The 14585-nt window shown below is 38.7% G+C and overlaps 1 protein-coding gene across 1 annotated transcript in view; it reads right to left on the bottom strand.

Moving 5' to 3' along the window:
• Window positions 1-12704, bottom strand: part of Fbxo34 (F-box protein 34) — a 73791-nt gene extending 61087 nt beyond the window's left edge. The window contains exon 1 of the mRNA XM_026384125.2: window positions 12577-12704. The gene's annotated coding sequence lies outside the window, so the exon portion shown is untranslated. The remainder of the gene's footprint in view (window positions 1-12576) is intronic.
• Window positions 12705-14585: the final 1881 nt, after the last annotated feature.

Consider the following 14585-nt stretch of genomic DNA (forward strand, 5'->3'; position numbering starts at 1 on the left):
CCCACACTCAGCTAATTACCAAGAATCACTAGCTATCATGAAAATGACAAAAAAATAAAGTGTTGAAAATTCTATATTTTTGAAGGAAAAGAGCAAGAAAAGGAACCAAAAGGAGAAGGAAGGAAGCACTGGGGCTGTTTTGCCACTGTAAATATATAATACATATTTAATTTATCATTATCTGCTTATAGTGTTTAAGAAACAAAAGCAACTAATTAAAAAAAAAAAAAAGCCAACAAGCCTTTTCTCCAATCTGCTAAAGGAAGCATACAAAAGGTTCTTTCTTAGAGGAGCACAGATTCTAAAGAGTTAAAAATAGGAACATTTGTAAATCCTGTGAATCAGATTAGAGACTGAAACAAAGTGATTATCTGAAAAATGTATCATACTGACCTTCCTTTGTTTTCTTTAAAATATGTCTAAACTCTATTACCTTTTTCATGGCATAAACAAAATAGTTAACTTGAAATTTAACTAGACCATTCTTAATTACATCATTTAAATCAACCTATTTTTGAATAGCTATGACTGGTATATATAATTTTATATTCCATTTTCCTGTTCTTATTTCTATATGATAATTACATTGTATAAAATAATTTTCCTTTACCTTAGAAATATCCATAAAATTTGCATTTTTCTTTTTTGTTGCCATTTTTGTGATACTGAAGATTAACCCAAGGCCTCCTGCAAGCTAAGTACATGCTTTACCACAGAGCTACCACCCCCAGCAAGCCCCATTTTCTGGCACAAATGCTAGAAATGACCGTCTCGATCAGACAGTGGAAACCTCTGGGCATCTTATTGATGCATTCCAATTACAAATAACCTCTTAAGCAATAAATACATACATTTAAACTCATAAAGGTGACATTTATCCTTTCTGGCTAATTGTAGCATATATATCAAGCTGCTGGGATGAGGATATAGTTTGGTGGTAAGAGCCCTTGCTTAGCATGTATGAGGCCCTGAATTGGATCCCCAGCAGAGCAAAACAAAACACATCAAAACAAAAAAAACATCAAATTGTTTCTAACAGGGTTCAAAAGTGTCAAACAAAATCCCCTTTAGTAGCCAACACTAGGAGTGTAGTTCAGTGGTAGAGAGCTTGCTTAATATGCTAGAAGTCCTGTCATGCTAGATGATAGAGAGGAAAAGAAAAAATAATTGACGTGTCAGTGTGAGTGTGGGTGTGTACACCTGGGATTGAACCCAAGGGTGCTTAACACTAAGCCACATCCCCAGCCCTTTTTATATTTTATTTTGAAACAGGATCTCCCTGAGTTGCTTGGACCTCATCAAGTTGCTAGGGCTGGCTTTAAGCTTCCAATCCTCCTGCCTCAACTTCCTTAGCTTCTAGGATTACAGGACTGTGCCACACACCCAGCAAGGGGAAGAAAATTCTTAGACTTGGTGACCTGTGTGGAAATTTTGTTCAGGGCTTCTGGAATAGTCCTAGACACAGACATAATCATCAGCCTTTTCAAAGTAAGTGTTCTTGAAGTAAAGAATACACTTTCTGATACAGTGTTATTCTATAAAACAGTTTCTGCAACATAGAATAAAGGGATATTCAAATGTGGTAGGTTCAAAGTAGACATACATTAACATATAATGAACAGGGAAATAAAACTAAGCTTTGATCCTTTCATACAATAAAAATGGTAAATTTTTTAACAAAATCTGACTACACTGAGGTTTACTAATGAAGTGTTAACATGGTTTTCTCCTGAGAGAGACAAAAATTTAAGTTTACATCTGCCAAGAACATTAAATCGAATTTATATTGAATCTTCACTGTCACTTTAATGAACCAATAAGACTAACAGCCAAGTAGAAACGTAGGAAGTTGCTCACTTAAAAAAAAAAAAAATCGGGAAGGAAAAAAGATTTTCTAATTTCTACTAAGTTATCGATTTGAAAAAGAAAAAATGGGCTAAGAATTGTTTGTGAAGGAGTATTATTTAGCTTTACACCTCTTTGTTCTCTACATTTTAAAACATGACAATTAAATTTCAAGAAAGATAAGGCAAGGTAAAGATTTACAAAATAAAACAACTTCAGTTAAGAACTGAGGTGACTTTTTTTAGTAACTTATATAGCAAAACTCTAGGTAACCGAAATCTTTCATAATGCAGACTAAATGGCCAAATCAAATGAAGAAAATGTAAAATAATTCATCTTTTACATTCAAGAAATAAAACAGTAACCTGGCTTATCTTTTCACTGAAGCCAAGCACAGTGGTGCACGACTATAATTCCACCGCTCAGGAGGAGGAGGATTGCAAGTTTGAGGCTAGCCTCAATAATTTAGCAAGACTCTCAAAAAATAAAGAGGGAGGGAATTATAGGTCAGTAGTAGAGCATCCCTGGGTTCAATTCCCAGTACTAAAAACAAACAAAAGAAAGCATTAAGTTTTACTTAAATTTTGAGACCACGTTGTTAAAAATATAGTTTCTAAATATTTTATGCTGTATTTTACCATATAATAGTCACAGATTTTATGCCAAATATTTGGTTAAAAAATGGGGTACAACCATTGTATTTTTTTTAAAACTGTGCCAGAATTACTTTAAAAATCACTTATTACTATCTTTGGTGTAAGATTAGAATGCATGGATACTTGTGAATATATGTTAAAACTGAATATTTCAATTCGACACAGTCATGACAGTTTAGCAATCAGTTTTTCGGGGGGTCGCAGCTAGTTCACACATTAGTTGCTGATTTGTGCATTACAGTCAGAAAATTTATTGCGGCATTGCCAAGTATGGATTTAACAAAATTTAATTTTTCGTCTGAAGATTCTGCGCTATCACTGGTTTTGTTGTCTGGTGTGCTGTCCTTCGCATTACTCATTATTTCTTTTCCATTACTACTGCAGCACTCTAAACATATACCACATAAGTTGGTTTTCAGAAATATACTAACCAGGCATGAACACTAAGAATTCTAGGCTCCTGGTTCACAATGTGCAGGAAAACAACTGTGTATCCATCCATGTGCCACTGGTGAATACACTCCTCCTCTGTTTACCTTTTAAAGGTGTGACAAACAGAATTATATCATGCAACAATTACATGATAAAAGGTTACAAACCAATTTTTGGACCAAAAAAAAAAAAAGTGGTGCAACAATTACACAGTGTTGACAATTACGCGGTGAAATTCAGTACTGCGAATTTTAAGTATAAAAATATTTTATACTATACAATCTTTAAAAATATATGTGTAACTAGAATATAAAATTACATTTTAATTTGAGGAAAAGTTACAACCTCTTACCAGCTAATTTAAAAAAAATTGAACTCTTCAATAAAATTAATATTTTGACTTTAAAAAACAGTAATAAAAAAATAAGTTTTTAGAGTGCTATTTGTCAAAGAAAATTAAGATTTATAAAAACTGTACTAGGAAAAAAGTGACAAGTTAATGTACTCAGCATAATGTTGACATGAGCAAGAAACATACACTGTGCTTTTTCTAAGAAATAAATTCCACAAATTCAAGCTAATTGTTATCACACTAAATAAAATGTAGACAAAATATTGAAAATAATGCTTCCTTAAAGTCAAAATCTCTCCTATCCTCTTTAGACTTATTTTCAAGATACATTCTGATTAGTTCTCTGTAATAGTACCCCAAAGGGCTAAAGTATCACTATGGAAGAGCTCTTCATCTAGGAAAGATGACAACTTTGAATTACAGAAACCTACTTCCTACAGCTAAAGTGACTGGGGACTGTGAAAATACTGAGAACCTCCAGAGAATAATCCTGATGACTGAACTTGAAATAAGATATCTTGTCCTACTTTGGAAACAAGTCCAACTCAACTGTTCTCAGACAATACAACAAATGTACTTTTTGAGATATACTTATCAAAACTCATTTCATCTTCAGAAACTCCAGTTCATCAATAATTCCCTTCTATAGTTCCAAAGGTGATTTTACAACTTCAAATAAACAATTCTACAAACAAAATTCATTTTTTAAAAAACCAAATGAACACTTTAGTATTGTGATACTAGGGACTAGAGGCAGGACATTCTACCTCTGAGCTATATCCCCAAGTCCACCACCCCACCCCCGCTTTTTTTTATTGTCACGCAGGGTCTTGCTAAGTAAGTTGCTGAGGCAGGACTTGAACTTGAGGATCCTTCTCCGCAGTCACTACATCCCCAGACTTTTTTATTTTGTATTTTGAGACAGGGTCTCACTAAGTTGCTTAGAGCATCACTGGTTTGCTAAGGCTGGCACCAAACTTGCAATCTTCCTGCTTTGGCCACTGTGATTACAGGCACGCTCCATGGCACACAGCATGAAGTCTTAAATGAGATTTTTAAGCATGCCATAAAAACCTAGAGCAGGTTCTTGTTTAAGACAGTAATATTTCTGGGCATGGTGGTGCAGGCCTGTAATCCCAGCGGCTCAGGAGGCTGAGGAAGGAGGATCATGAGTTCAAACCCAGCCTCAACAAAAGCAAGGCTCTGAGCAACTCAGTGAGACCCTGGTCTCTAAATAAAATACAAAATAGGGCTGGGCATGTGGCTCAGTGGTTCAGTGCCCCTGAGTTCAATCCCCATTACCAAAAAAAAAAGAAAGAGAGAGAGAGAGAGAGAGAGAGAGAGAGAGAGAGAGAGAAACATTATCCCAGAATTTTTGTCCAATTAGCATCTGTGAACACAGACTGAAGAGAGTAAACAATGGAATTATGAAAAACAGAAACAATTACAGAACTTTAAATTCAGATCATTGGTCTAGACATACGCTTCCAATACAAGAGCTAATCAACATGTGGTTTGAGACCTAAAATATCACTCACCTAAACTGAGTTGTTTAATATAAAATGTACTTCAGATTTCAAAGACTTCATATGACAAAAGGATCATAAACTACTCTGATATTTTTTATATTGATTATACTGAAATCATAACATTTGGGATATACTGTGTTAAATAACATAATTTAAATTATTTTCACTCAGGCTAGAGAATGTAGCTCAGTGGAAGAGCACTTGCCCACCAAGCACAAGGCCTGGATTCAAACCCAGCACTGCAAATATATACACCTATACATTTTTTCCACTCTTTTTCTTTTAATGATGGCTAACTAGAATTTTTTTTTTCTTTTTTCAGTACTGGAGATTGAACTTGGGCACTCAACCACTGAGCCACATTTTGTATTTTATTTGGAGACAGGGTCTCACTGAGTTGTTTAGTGCCTTGCATTTGCTGAGGCTGGCTTTGAACTTGTGATCCTCCTACCTCAGCCTCCCAAGCCACTGAGATTACAGGAGTGTGCCACCATGCCCAGCTATAAATTTTTTAATTATACATATGACTCCCATTGATTTCTATTGGAAAGTACTGCTCTCTATTGTTATCTCAACTTTTCTGACACTCTCACTCTCATGATGAATGTGTTCTCGTTTATGTATTTATAAATGTGATGCATAAGTCCTAATATACAGTATAAAATGTACATAAAAATGCCAAAAGAAATTAAAAGTAGAAATTTTAATTTTTTCTTTTTGCAATTCAATGAACTATCTCATACACTCCATACTGTAGAATGAGGGCATCAGCACGGAGATTAAACAGGAAAAAATAAACCCAAATAAAAGAATCACTAAAAATTTAGTGACTGGTTAACTGTGAATATAGATGTAGGCATAAGCTGGACAGAATGGTAATTGAGAAGAATAAACAATAAGGGTTGGATTATAAAATGCAACAATGGGCCAAGAACACAGCTTTAGATAGTCTTAGACAGATTTTATATCAAATCTTCTCTGGATCCTTAAGTAAAAGCCTGGCATAGTCTGATGGCTGTTATATAAAAATATCTTCAGCCAGTCATGGTGGGCAAGCCTATAATTCCAGTGACTGGGGATGCTGAAGTAGGAGGATCCCAAGTTTGAGGCCAGCCTCAGCAACTTATCAAAGTATAAAACCTGTCTCAAAGTATAAAACCAAAGGGTTGGGGAGGTAGTTCAATGGTAAAGTGCCCCTAAATTCAATCCCAATCCACAATCCCCACCACAAGAAAAAAAACGAGACTGGGTAATTTATAAACAGAAATTTCTCACAGTTCTGAAAGTTAAGTCCAAGGTCAAATGCACTGGCAAATTCAGTGTCTGGTGAGGGCCCATTCCTCTTAAATGGAGCTTTCTTACTGCTGCATCCTCTTAGGATAGAAAGGTCAAAGGATTCCATTTGCCTCAGTTATGGCACTATTCCTATTCACAGGGGTTCCATACTCAAGCCCTAAGCATATCTGAAGTACCACCTCTTACATTATTACATTGAAAATTAGGTTTCTACATAAGTTGTGGGGAAGGGGACACAAACATTCGGAACATAGCATTCCACTCCTGGTCACTCAAAATTCATGCCCTTCTCACATGCAAAATACATTCCACTCTGGGCTGGGGTTGTGGCTGTGGTAGAGCACTTGCCTCACATGTGTGAGGCACTGGGTTCAATTCTCAGCACCACATACAAATAAATAAATTAAATAAAGGTCCATCAACAACTAAAAAAAAATTTTTTAAATGGTCTCAATGGTAAACACACACACACACACATTCAATTCTTCCAAACAGCCCCAAACAAACATCTTATTCCAGCAACTCAAAAATCTAAAGTCCAGAGTCTCACCTGAATCACATACAAGTGAAAACCAGAAGTGTGATTTATCCTAAGGCAGATTTCTCTTCAGTCATAAGTCTGTGAAATCAAGTCTGCTTCCAAAATACAATGGTGGGTCAGGCACAATTCCAAAAGGAGAAAGCAGAAAACAAAGATAACAGGTCTCACCAAATCCTAAACCCAAAAGGACAAACATTAAATCTTAAGGCTCCAAAATAATCTCCTCTGACTTGATGTCCTGCCTTCCAGACACACTGTGCTGGGCCCCCAAGGTTCCAGATAACTTTGCTCTCATGGCTTTGCTGAGTACGATGCATGCTGCAGCTCTCCACCAGTTGGAAGTAAGGTGCCTACATCTCTCCCATACTGGACTAGCTCTTCAAGGGTCTTGAGGGCATCCCTGTCCCATGGCTCCACTGGACATTTTCCCTAGTGGCAGCTTTCTGATGGCTTCAGTCTTGTGACAGTTCTCTTCCTGGGTGCCAAAGTTCTCCAGAGCATCCTCTGAAATCTAGGTGGAGGTAGCAATGCCCCCAACACAGTTCATGCACTCTGCCTTGGAATAAATAGCATCACACAAACTTTACAATCTGTGACCTCCAGAAAGGTGGCCACAGTGGTCAGTAGCATACCCATCAGTGCACAGGAGCCACAGCTAGGACAGCCAAAGAATGATATGCTGGAATACAGGGAGTAGAGGCTTTAAATCATTCTGCCGCCAAAGCCCCAGCAATAGGCAGGGCAGCCCTAAAGACCTGACATGCCTTCAGGGTTACTATATTGATAAATAGGCACATGGCTTCCAAATACCCATACTAATCTCCTTAACCAAAGTTTACCTGGCCACACCCTGGGCACTCTCTTCTGAACATACTTTCATTATTTACAACAAGGACAGGTTGAGAATTTGCCGCATCTTTTAAGTTCTCCACCCCTTTTTATTATAAATCTGTCTTTAGCTTGATCTTCTCATCTCTCATTTTATTGTAAGTAGTCCAAAGAAGCTGTATGCACCCAACACTTTGTATTTCTCCTGCCAAATATCTATTTCATTCCTCTGAAGTTCTACTTCCATAAAGCACACAGACATGAACACAATTCAAGCAAATTCTTTATAAGAATTGTCTTTCCTCTAGTTTTCAACATGTTATTCCCAATATCTGAGGCATAATCAGAATGGCCTTTACAGATATACTTCTACCAACAGTCTGTTCACTACAATTTAGGTAATCTCTAATTTCAGGCTTTCTCTATAGCTGTCTTTTGAACCCTCACCAGAAAATCATCCTTAAGGTTCCCTTCATAGCAATATACCCCAAAACTCTCCTGGCTTCTATTCATTACTCAGTTCCAAGCCATGTCCACATTTTTAATTATCTGTTATAGCAGCATCCTACATGTAGGTACCAATTTTTGTCTTCATCCATTCAGGATGCTATACTAAAGTACCTTACACTGGGTAATTTATAAACAGAAAACTGTTGCTCAGTGTTTTGGAGGCTGTGAAGTTCAAGATCAATGTGGCTACAGATCCAGAATCATTCCTTATAGATAATGCTTTCTTCCTGTAAGCTTCCTGTGTCCTTGCATGGTAGAAGGAGCAAAGGGTTCTCTCAAGCCTCTTTTGTAAGGACACTGTTACCATCACCTCTTAAAGGCCCTGCCTCTTGTGTTCATTTTTTTCTATTTTTAAGACTTAGCATAGTTACCATCCAAATTTGTTAGCAAAGTAGGTCCTTTAAACACATAGATTCGCTGATAAATGGATAGATAGGCATATAGATGGTAAAGCAAATATAGCAAAATATGAATTACGGAATCTAGATGGCAAGTATTTAAGTACTCAATATACAATACTTTTACATAAAATTTTATTCACTATAAAATTCCAGGAAAAGAAAGCAGAGACTACAAATGAAGACTGAGAGGCTCATGTATTCTCCAAGTTTATAAGTGAAATGGATTCACTTTAAAGAAAAAGAAGATATGTGTGTGCCTGAGAGTGGAAAGAACTGAACAGATATTTGTTGCTTCTCTCTATCTCTAACTTTAGGACTGCATACAAAGACTAGTGGTCTTGAGTACTTAGTCTTGCCTCAAACGAAGTACTACTAGCTAAGCTTTACTCATTCTAGGACAATGCAAATCTGTAGAATCAAGGCCCTTTGCTTGTTTTGAACCATGATAATCTATTTCATATTTTATCTGAGTTTCTAACACCCCCCCCCTTAAACTGACCTTTATATGAAGAAACATCTAGCCAACCTGGTTTGGTTAGATGTTTCTTCATCTAACCAAAGGACGAACATTGTTCGTCCTTTTGTCCAGATTCTAGCCTTTCATTCTCAAGGTCCTCTACAACAATATCAAGGATTCTTGCAGCAGACCCTGGAGGAAACTAATTTCATCCATGTCATAGTCCTTGACCCAAAGACATCAAAAATGTTTTCTGGATGAAGGAAATTCATGCTTTATAATATTATAATCACAATTATAATGGGTGCTTAGTTTCACATTTACACATACATTGTGCTAAGAGAAGAAAATGTACAAGCTGGTTTTCTGAAATTGAATATTTAAGGAAAGATCTACAGTCTTTTCTGTAGAGTACTAATTAGAGGATGGAGCTGGAAGTGAAAGGCTGATAAGTTCTTTTAACTAACACTGGGGGGAAAAAAACCTACATTTTAATTATTAATGGTCTCCTGGATAATACCAGTAGGTTCATCAGCTTCAAAACACCATAAGCATGAACTAAAGGGGAGAAGATAAATTTGGTGAAGATAAGAATTGACAGGAATTCAATTTCCAAATGACCCAAATGCATTTGGAGCTCATGTGCTCTTTTCTGTTGTTGCTTCCAAAGGACTGCAGATCATGCACTTGCTGAATTTTGCCTTTGTCACACATGACCTAACAAGGAAGGCATTCATTATACCATAGTAGCTTCCCCTAAGTATCTGGTTCTAAACAGCTGCAAATTTTGGAAGGTAATACCAAATGATGTCTTCTCAAGTATGTTCTTTCATCAACAAATATTAAAACAAGTTTATACTCTACTAGAATATAAAAACTGCAGAATTAAACTCAAACAAATTTAAAAAATAAAGTATAAAATATAAGAAATAAAATTCTATTGTTAATAATTGACCCAATAAATATATTTTAAAGAATTTCTAAAATATAGCACCCTCATTCTTCATTACATTTGCTTTTATCCATCAGAAAAATGCCATATCAATAATGACTTATTTATTCCTTTCAAATGCTGTGAATAAGATGACAAAATGTCTTAAAATAATTTTTAAGCCCAATCTCTAACTTCCATATAACCATTTATGAAAAGTAAAAACTGCTTTCTAGACCCAAATCTGCAAAGCGTGGGTGAAAAACATCCTGCCAAAAGTAGAAACAGACTATAAAAAATGTTTCATAAGAGTTATGACTTATTATACAAAGATACACATAAGCTGGCTTTTTTTAAACCTGTCATTGCTCCTCAGTCACATCAGAATACACTTTATCCTCCATCTATTACATGTTCCATAAGGAAAAACAAAAACATCATAATTGCTAAGCAAAAGAGAGGAGGAAAATGCACTACCAAGGAATAGCTATAGTACATTATCATCAATTGTTTTAAAACTCACATTTAGTTTGATTTCCATCCCTTACCATTTATACTAGGGACACAACAGAGCCATGTAGCCTGCCCCAGAAGGCTATTACCTGTTAAAGACTAATGCAGGTGTTCCTTTTTGTACCTCCTTCATTCCATCAACACCTTGTGATCATCCTTTCATCTTAAAGGGGTAGGCTGATTAACACCCCCTTATCAACTGCTTTGTGTTAATTCAGATGCCTATAAGTCTTTGAAGTTCCAAAGGCTCAAAGTGTATCTTTAGGACCTTCACTTAACATTGTCACCATACAATTCCTAATTTCTTAAAAGGAAAAAAAAAAGAATTAACAATTTTCAGTATTACCCACAACAAAGTCAAATTCCCAAAGTTGTGATGAAAATCAAAACAGGATTTATTGGAAAGCCATGTCTTATGAATGTCCCATCAAATCCAATTGTAAGGGATTGGGGGCATAGTTCAGGGATGGGTGCTTCTTGCAGGAGACCTCAGTTCAATCCCCAGTACTTCGTCCAAAAAAATCCAATAGCAATTAATAGAGACAATTTTGCTTTTATTTTCTTCATTAATAGGCATGATATAACTTCCAGCAACATATTGATGCAAAAATCCAGAGATAATGTTTCATTTGCTTTAAAGAGCAAATGGAGAGCAGGAAGTGTTGGAAAAAATAAAACAAAATCTATTACAAGTCAAGGTCAGTGAGGAAGGATTAAGGACTCCTACCAAAGCTTCCTGCTGAAAACTAATTGTAATTATGCTTCAATTTCAAGTTGGCTACTTTTGAAACTAGATTCTATTTACATGATTCTACAGACAAAGGAAATGATAAAAAGTATTGATAAGCTGGAACATCTGAAGAGGGCCAGTAGGGCAAATGACTAGATCCTGTTGCAGTCTGACCTCTTTTGAAAACTATGGAATAAACACATTAATAGGCAAAACAAATCACTTGTTTCAAAGCTTTGTAATTTCATATTTGAAAGCACTACTGACAAAATTTTGGTTACCTGCTCAGACAAGCAGTCCTGGGATATGTTATTAAGTTATAACCCAGTATTAGTAAGAACGCAAGAAAAAGGCTGTTGCTGAGTTATAACCATAGAAAACCTTCAATTATCCATAATTGATGGGATGGGGGATACACAGGGACAAGCTGGATAAATTAAATTCTCTGGTGATTATTACTTAAGAAGAATGTCGGATTAATTCAAAGTTCCCTTCTTTACTATACAAAAAGATCATTTAAGATCAGCTCTCCTTCCTCCTAAACATTCCTTAACAAAAATGCTAACAAGCAGATATCTAGCCAAAAAAGTAAGACAAACTCCAACTGGCTCTATTTTTTTCAGCAGTTCCAATCACCAACCATCAAACTATGAGTTTTAATTTTCTGAAAATCACTTATATTGAAAACCCCAACGTCCTCTCTTCCCCGCCAAAACCCTCCTACCCTAATTTAGATTTTTCTCCATCAAATGTATCTCTCAACTGTAGTAAAAATTAGTGTTTGAACTGAAGTTTAAGCAGTTGACAACTATTACATTAAAACTGGAAAACGCTGATATCTGGCAACTTTCGATTCAAATCCACTGCGATTCCACGCGTTGACAGAAGACCGAACTTCCTTTTTCTCCCCCATGGATCCTCCTGGCCCTCCCGCCAGCTAACGATCCCTCTCAGGGCCTGCTATGACATCACGGCTCCTCTCTGCAAACCCCTGACGTCACAGAGACGCGGACCTACAGGCACTATGACTTCATCGTCCACTGGCGCGGAACTGCAGTTGCCCTGCGCCAGCCCGGAGGGGCCAAGGAACCATCCGTGCCTGGGTCCTGCCCGGTCCCCGAGGAAGGTTAAAGATAAGCGCCAGCTCACCTGCGCTGAGGCAAGTAAGGGCAGAGTGGCCGAGCCCAGGCGGGCGCGACCGGGTGATGCGACCCCACTTCCTCACTGCCCAAAGGTGGAGCGCAGGTCGGGTGTCTGTACACGGCCCGATCCCGCTCCAGGGGCCCGGGACCCTGCTCCCGCCCGCCGGCCAGCACGACCCTCAGAGGGCCCGCACGCGGGTAGAGGGCGCCCCGGAGGAGGCGCGGGCCACGGGTCCTTCCAGGGTCGCGCCGGGCGCCGCGAGCCCGGGACCCACAGGCGGTGCCCCCGCCCCCACCCGCCCCGCGCCCCGGGAGTGCCGGCGGGCGGCGGGAGGGGGCGGGGAGCGGCCACGGTGGCCGCCGGCCCGGGCCGTGTTGCCCCTCGCGCCCCACTCCACTCGGCCCCGGCCCACCTGTGCTCCTGCCCCGGCCGGGGCCTGGCCCGGGGCTGCACCAGCCCGATGAAGAGGCGGCAGCAGGCCTGGCTCGCTCCCCACAGCTGAGGCAGACAGAGCACCCAGCGCGGCGCGGCGGAGCCCAACGCTCGCCCCGAAACCCATTTGTTTGGCTAAAACGGCGTGACGTCACGCGCCGGCCCAATCGACGGTTGGCCGGGGGAGGGGCCTTGCAACCAGATGGTGCTAGCGCCCCCTGCCGGAGCCTGGGAGAGCTCTGCAGGGAAAGGGGAAAGAACAGGGAGAAGCTTCTCCTGGCCGCCAACTGGTGGAGAGAAGCAACTGGGGCGCAAGAAGTCCAACCACCAGGCTAGCCAGAATGGCAGTAATGCCAGGGTTCAGCAACAAACATGACAAGTTTATTAATACTCGTGGGTAGACCGGAAGCTATAAAGGTATTCGATATCCTAGTAGATTTGGGTCCTAGTCTTGGTTCTGCTACTTGGAAGCTGAGATTCAAAATTCTAATTTGCAAATCGAAGGGTTCTGAAGAATCCCTTCTGTCATTCTTTCCCATGCAAATTGTGGCAGGATTAGCAGTCCAAAAGTAAATAAATTTTGAGGTTGACAGCCTCAAACTGTTAAAGCTTAAGGGCATCTTAATGATGAATGTAGAATAGGTTTTTAATTCTTCATATACAAATCAGAGGGCAAATGAAGAGGCTTTTTATCCTTGATTTTTTTTTTTCTTTAAAGATAGAGTGAGAGAGAGAGAGAGAATTTTTTTAATATTTATTTTTTAGTTTTTGGCGGACACAACATCTTTGTTTGTATGTGGTGCTGAGGACCTAACCGGGGCTGCACACATGCCAGGCCAGCACCCTACCGCTTGAGCCACACCCCCAGCCCGTCCTTGATTCTGTTATCACTGTTTCCATTGTAAGAAGTAATTTTAACCACATTGGACAATAAAGAAAATGTCCATGTGATGACAATAAGGAAAAATCCTTCGCCCTAATCCATGCTTAACATTTGCTGTATTTTCTTTCTCTCTTTCTTTCTCTCTTTCTTTCTTTCTTGTTTTGTTTGTTTTATTCTGTTTTGTGAGGGGTGGGAGCTGGTGGACATCAGGGATTAAACTCAGGCTTTCCACCACTGAGGCACATCCACAGACCTATTTTATATTTTATTTAGAGACAGGGTCTCACTAACTTGCTTAACACCTCGCTTTTGCTGAGGCTGGCTTTGAACCCACAATCCTCCTGTCTCAGCCTCCTGAGCCTCTGGGATTACAAATGTGTGGCCTCTATGCGGGCTGGTGTATTTTCTTTCACACCTTTTACCCCTTGCATATTTATTAATAATGAGATCATAGTGTACACACAGATTTGGATCAAGTTTTTACACTTCTATGAACATTTTTATATTTATACATAAGCTTTATAACAACTGCAAAAAATTAAATGAGCATATATAAATTTTTTTGGTTTTTGTTTCTTTTGTAGAGTTTTGTTGTGGTGGTGGTTTGTTTGTTTTGTTTTGTTTTTGGTTTGATTGATTTGTTTTTTGAGCTAACTTCCCCCCCCCCCAACACACACACACCCTTTTTTTTTTTTTTTAAATAGGGTATCACTAAATTCCCAAGGCTGGCCTCAAAATTTGCCTCAGTTTCCTGACTCACTAGGATTACGGACGTGTGCCACCACACACAGCTTCATTTCTTTTAAGTCCTTTAAGTCTTGCTTTATGGTTATAGCTCCAGAAGATGGGAAAGCAGAAAGATGGACAGTACCTGCAGCCTTGGTGACATCATTGAAACACTGATTTAATCAATCCTTGAGAAGTCTTGTCATGTGAGATAATAAATTCTATTGCTATTTAAATCGTTTATAGGTGTGTGTGTGTGTGTGTGTGTGTGGTTTTTGTTTTTGTTTGGTGGTGGGGTGGTTACCAGGGATGAACTCAGAGGCACTTTAGCATTAAGCCACATCTTCAGTCCTTTTTTTTTTTTTTTTTTGGCTTTTTTA

This window comes from Urocitellus parryii, chromosome 6 (genome assembly GCF_045843805.1).
Source record: "Urocitellus parryii isolate mUroPar1 chromosome 6, mUroPar1.hap1, whole genome shotgun sequence".
Lineage (NCBI taxonomy): Eukaryota > Metazoa > Chordata > Mammalia > Rodentia > Sciuridae > Urocitellus > Urocitellus parryii.